Raw genomic sequence first — 6,036 nt, forward strand, 5'->3', positions numbered from 1 at the left:
TGCAGCCTTCCCAGCCGTGGGAATGTAAAGAAGACACTCTGGTTTTGTTTTCCTGTGGCTCTGATTTGGTGGAGCAGTGGTGGCTGCTTCCAGAGCTGACGGGGAAATGACATGGAGACAGAGCTCCTGGGATTGAGACAGATGTGGAGATAGTAGAATGTCCTGTCATGTGACCCACCCAGAACTTTCTCAACTTTGTCTTAAGATTCATCTCTCTGAGGAAAAAAAAAAAATCAGTCAGGGTATCGGAGTAACTATCCCCCAACCTCAATTGGTGTGGGACTCACCTCTCTAATCTTTCCCAATCCAGTCCCCTCCCATGTCCCATGATAGAGCATCTCCTTCTCCTTCCACACACACACATACATGCATGCATGCATGCACACATGCACACACACACACACACACACACACACACACACACTCCTCCTCTAGGGAAGAAGTGAAAAAAAATCACCAAAACCTCTCTAGTTCCGGTAGAAAGACGTCACCTGGGGTGCTGGGTACCTGGACAGCCGCGTTTTTGACTTTGCCCTTGGTCACCAGACTGCAAGGTTTCACCACATCTACTGAAACATCTACTGGGCGGTTTTGTTTGTTTTGCTTTTGTCCTTAGCAGATCATCTTGGCTCAGAGTGGGTCACTTTTCCCAGCCGTGACTCATTCCAGGAACGAGGACATGTTGCTTTTATTTGTGACCAAGGGGAAGGAGTATGGCGCATTTAACTGTGGTCAAGGCCGCTCCAGAGGTGGTCCCATAACGTGTTATTTCCCTGGTTGGGTGAGCTATTTCAAGACTATCCTCCAGCCTCCCCCCTCCCCCACCCCCTAGCAAGACAGAAAAGGGAAGGAAAGACATGGCCTGATTTTCCAGAGGGGAAGCTCTGCTTTTCTCTGGCTCTGAAGCTGCTTACGGCAACTCTGGGGATGTTGGTAGTCACACACAGGATTACTATGTCGTCTGTCAGGGTAAGTTACATTGCAAACACAGCCCCTAATCTCAGTGCATCAGACAGTAGAGGCCTCTTTCTCACTCATGCCCCACGTACAGGATGACAAACACTCACAAGAGCCACTCAGATCCAGATCCCAGACACCATATCTAATATGGCCAGTCACTGTGCCAGAGAGATCCTTTGCAGATCCTCGCCAAAAATCTTGGTCACTTTCATTCACAAGTCACAGACCATCTTACACAAGGAGAGCTGGGTAGCTAAAACTCACTGTGAGCTCAGAGGTGGAGAAGAGCCAGGGTGGGGGGATGGGGTGGAGGGGTAGGGGGATGGGGTGGAGGGTAGGGAGGTGGGGTGGAGGGGTAGGGGTGGGGTGAAGGGGTAGGGAGTGGGGTAGAGGGGTAGGGGGTGGGGTGGAGGGGTAGGGGGATGGGGTAGAGAAGTAGGGGGTGGGGTGGAGAGGTAGGGGGATGGGGTGGAGGGTAGGGGGTGGGATGGAGAAGTAGGGGTGGGGTGGAGGGGTAAGGGAGTGGGATGGAGGGGTAGGGGGATGGGGTGGAGGGGTGGAGGGGTAGCTGGCAATCAGCACTGATAACCACTGCAGTCCTCAAGACACAGAGCAGTCACTAATTTCTTAAGCCAGGAACTCCTCTAGACCCACTGTGTGTTAGGTCCAGGCTCGAGGTCTGGCGGAGACATACACCCATCAAGCTCTCTAGTGGGCGAGGGGCACAGTAAGCCATAGGCGTGATGCCTGGACATCAGGACTTGAATGGTTTTGAAAACAGCTGCAGCATTTTTAGGAGACAGAAGGTGAGGAGGTTTTGTGTTAGATTAGCCGGCTGGATCCCAACCCTCCTAATGCTGAGACCCTTTAATACAGTTCTTCATTCTGGGGTGACCCTGCTAAACGCAAAATTATTCTTGTTGCTACGTCACAACTGTAAGTTTGCTACTGTCATAAATCATAACGTAAACATCGACATTTTCCCCTGCGGTCTTTGGGGGTTGCGACCCACAGGTTGAGAACCAGTGGATTGGCCGCCAGGCTCTTTTCTAGATTTATCTAAACAGAGCTAAATGGAGAAAACCCCGTGTCCATGAGCAGCAATGTTCCAGGCTAAGGGGCCGCAGACGCAGTGGTCCCCCCCAGTCCAGGAATGCAAATGTGCCCAGACTTTCTCAGGCTCTGCCAGCACAATGTCTGACCATTGGCTTCTATTTTATAAGAGATTTTGATTAATGTGATACATGGGCCACAGAAAATGGGTGTGAGGCACTGGAAGGTAAGATGGTGTGTGTGACCCTTCTCCAGCATCTGAGGGAAATGCCTACAGTCTTCCTCGACACACTGCACAGAAGGCTCAGCCTTCACAAGAAGAGGGTCTTCCTTGCAACTTTCAGCAGGGGGTGAGGGTGAGGGTGGGGGTGGGGGTGGTGACTCCTCTCATTGGTAGAGAATAGTGGATCTGTGAGGGTCTCTGGTAAAATGCGAAATGGCTAGTGTTCCTACTTTACAGATTAGAATCCGGAGGCACAAGATCACGTGACTGGCACAGAGCTCCTGGCACAGAGCTCCTAGCCTGGATTCCAGACCATTCCAACCTACATGTTGACCTTTGCACTGCCTGCTGGGATGGGAAAGGCTGGTGAATAAAACTGATCTGAATACGGGTGTGGTGTGAAGAGTCAGAATCCTTATCCAGTGTGCGTCCCATTTGACATAACTCTACTTCCTTGTTCAGGTCCAGTTGCCAGGTCCTCCATCCCAGCGTTGCCCCAGGGTCGCCCATCACTCCATCGGTATCTCTACTGTCCCCACTATCCTAATGGGAGTTGCAGGTGACCTTTGATTTGCCCCCCTCCCTTGGGTCTTGTTGCTCTCTCTGACCCTCTTCTCTGTGCAGGGCAGACCGGAGGTGCTGGTGTCCAGTAGAACGCGTTCAGTTGTAGGCTCATCACCAATGTCTGGTCCAAGACATGGTTTTTAAGCCGCAAACTGATGCTCCAGTGATAACGGGATGAAGGCCCCCTGAGGCCTTCAGGGCTGGGGTAAAGAGGAGGGGGCCTAGCAGCTTGAGCAAATCCTTTGAGGCGCTGAGTGCTGTGGTGCATTTGCTGTGTCCAAATGCTTCAGACGGACAGGAGAGGAGGACTGGACAAGCACGGTTGTGTATGCTCAGGCACGACTTTAAAAAACTATTTGCTTATTTTGTGTGTGAGCAGAGGTCACAGCTTGAAGTGGTGCAGGGTGGGCTCTTTCCTTCCACCAACCATGTCACCAAGTGCTTGTGCTCCCCAGGGGTTTTTCTCTGCCCTTGACAGTACTTAGCGACAAAAGTGTATGCTCCTTGAAAAGTGTTGTCATTGGGCTGGGGCACCAGGTTCATGGCAACTCTTCCATCTGCATATTGTCAAATATGCAATTTTTTCCACCCTGGGCCACAGCCAAGCTTGTGATGGGTGGTTTGTGTGCACGCACACACTTTTTTCCCCTGCCCTGGAAAAAGTCAGATATTCCAGACATATTCGTCAGAGGCTTTTATCCTTCAGCCAAAGGGGAGGCTGCAAGCCACAGGCACTTATATTCCAGGCTCCTGGGCCTGGTATGGTGGCAGCTAGCCTCAGCCTGGGTGGGGGCAGATTAACAAGCACAGAGGGGCTTGGATGACATCAGGGCTGTCCCTACCCCACGCTGCCCACCACTGCCACTTTTTCTATCTCTGTTGCTCTCATTTCTGACCCCCAGTCTCCCTCTCTCTCTCCACTCTGGTTCCTCCCCATCTCTCCCCCTCCTCCCCTCCCTTCTTTCCCTCCCTTCCTCTGGTGAGGGAGGCATGGAAAACCAAGGCTCTAAAAGGCAGTTGTTCCGACTTGCCAGCCTACGAACATCAAATGCCTTTGGATCACCGTAACCTTTCCCACCAGGGTTGCCCACTGTGGTGGTTTGAGTGAGCATGGCCGCTGTAGATAGGCTGGTATGTTTGTTGGGAAGGATTAGGAGGTGTGGCCTAGTTGGAGGAGGTTTATCACTGTGGGGTGGGCTTGGAGGTCTCAAAAGCCCATACCAGACCCAGTCTCTCCTCTCCCTCTCTCTCTCCTCCTCCTCCTCCCCCCTCCCTCTCCCCCTGTCCTTCAGCATTATGCTTATATGATGATAATGGACTAATCCTCTGAAACTGTAAGCAAGTCCCCGACTAAATGCTTTCAAGAGTTGCCTTGGTTATGGCGTCAATTCCAACAACACAGCAACAACAAGACACTCACTCAAGATCCGTCCTGCCTGGTGACATGGTGAGTTATAGTCTGATCTGGGCTATACAGATTCCATCTCAAAATAAACAACAAAACCCTTAACTTTAAAAACAGGCAGGAAATTGTTGGAGTAGTTAAGAAGGGCTTTCCAAGGATCAGTGCTGTAGAGACAGGCCTTGCAAAAACCAAAGGCAGTAGCTGAGGGAGGGCAGCCAGGCCACCGAGGTCCATCCTGCCTTACACGGGCTTCCCTAGATACAGCTGTCCAGGAGGCGCAGGGTGAGCTGTCCAGTCCAGGGGCCATTCATGGGTCATCATAAACTCCGCCTCACCAAAGACTCACACCAGTAATGCAGATTCCTGGCCCACATCCTGTCCAGGTTCCTTGGATTCAGATGCTGGGTGGGGCCCTGGAATTTTATTTCTAACCAGATACCATTCTCCAAGAGCAAACTGTAGAGTCTATACAGCTCTACAGCACCAAGGCATGGAAGGAAGGAAGCTCTAGTCTCTTCCCCAGCCCATAGCTGCCCGTTCTGCTTGGACTGCCCTCCCCTCTCCCAGGTAGGACCCTACCTTGAGGTCTATTCTCAGAGGATGCCTAGATACATCTAAGTGCAATGGGGCATCTTTCCAGATGTCTGCCAGAATCAGCCAGAGACCTGCAGCGACTGCACCTCAGCGCCAGTGAGGTCCACGTGGAGGAAGCGCTGAGCCCTCTGTGCACTTCAGAACTCTCCCGTCTATTTCTTCCGTGACTTTCCACCCTGGCACTCAAGAATGGTATCTATAAATACCAGTTGAACTTGACTTAAAACCAGTCTGGTTCCTTGAAACAAAGCCCGCATCCCAGCCGTGACCTTTGGGGCTGGCTCCTCCCTTTCTAAACTTCCTACTTCTGCTTGGGAATGCAGAAATGCATGCCTGTGCTTCTGCCCAGTGCCTTCCAAGCCTCTCACGTGCTCACTGAGATTCTGCTGTGGGATCATCTGCTCCCAAGTGACACGCTCCTAACCTGCTCTGGAAAGGAGGGTGACCCCCACCACACCTGAACTGTGCATTTCCAATCACAACATCTACCGAGGGACAATGAAAGTCTGTCATACGCCTGCTTTCCTCTAGGGCCTAGCCCCTCAGCGACAGTCAGAGCGTTCTTGTCACTCTGGTGGCTTCAGGACCTGCCAGGAGCTTGGCGTTCTCATTCCCTGCCTGATGAACGGAATGGATTCTTTTCATTTTAAGGAACTGATGCATGGAACAGAGGGGGAATTTAAAGGATCTTCCACCACACGGGGCCTCTGGTTGTGGGCCGTGACCACTCAAACTCTTCTGAAATGACACTGGAGATCACATTAGCAGCTTGGCCATCCAGGTCAACTGAAGCCTTTCAGAATGTGCCTCAACTTGTGTGCATGCTCAGGACATTAAGACTCTGTCTGGACTGTGTTATCTCCTGCACATCTGCATCTGCTCCATGGAATCCCCTGGCTCTTTCACAGCACACCACCAAACACGCGGGTTCTGAGCTTCCAGGGAAAACCCGCTGTGGGACTTCCCTGTTGGGCCGCTGATGAGCAAAAGCTGGCCGGAATTCACTCCCGGAGAGCAGGCTACAAGAGGCTGGGTGCTAAGGCCGTCCGTCCGGACTGAATTTGAGTCCATGGCTTAAGGCTCAGAGGACAAGAAGGAATAAACCTAATCTAAGCAGCCAGGCTCCGCCCCTTCCCCGCCCCTCCCCTCCCCTCCCCTGTAGACATTGCCTTGGGGCTCTGCCTTCTCCATTCCTGGTCCTGCTGGCTCATTTAGGGAGAGCATCCCCCGCGGATAG

This window comes from Apodemus sylvaticus, chromosome 12 (assembly GCF_947179515.1).
Source record: "Apodemus sylvaticus chromosome 12, mApoSyl1.1, whole genome shotgun sequence".
Taxonomy (NCBI): domain Eukaryota; kingdom Metazoa; phylum Chordata; class Mammalia; order Rodentia; family Muridae; genus Apodemus; species Apodemus sylvaticus.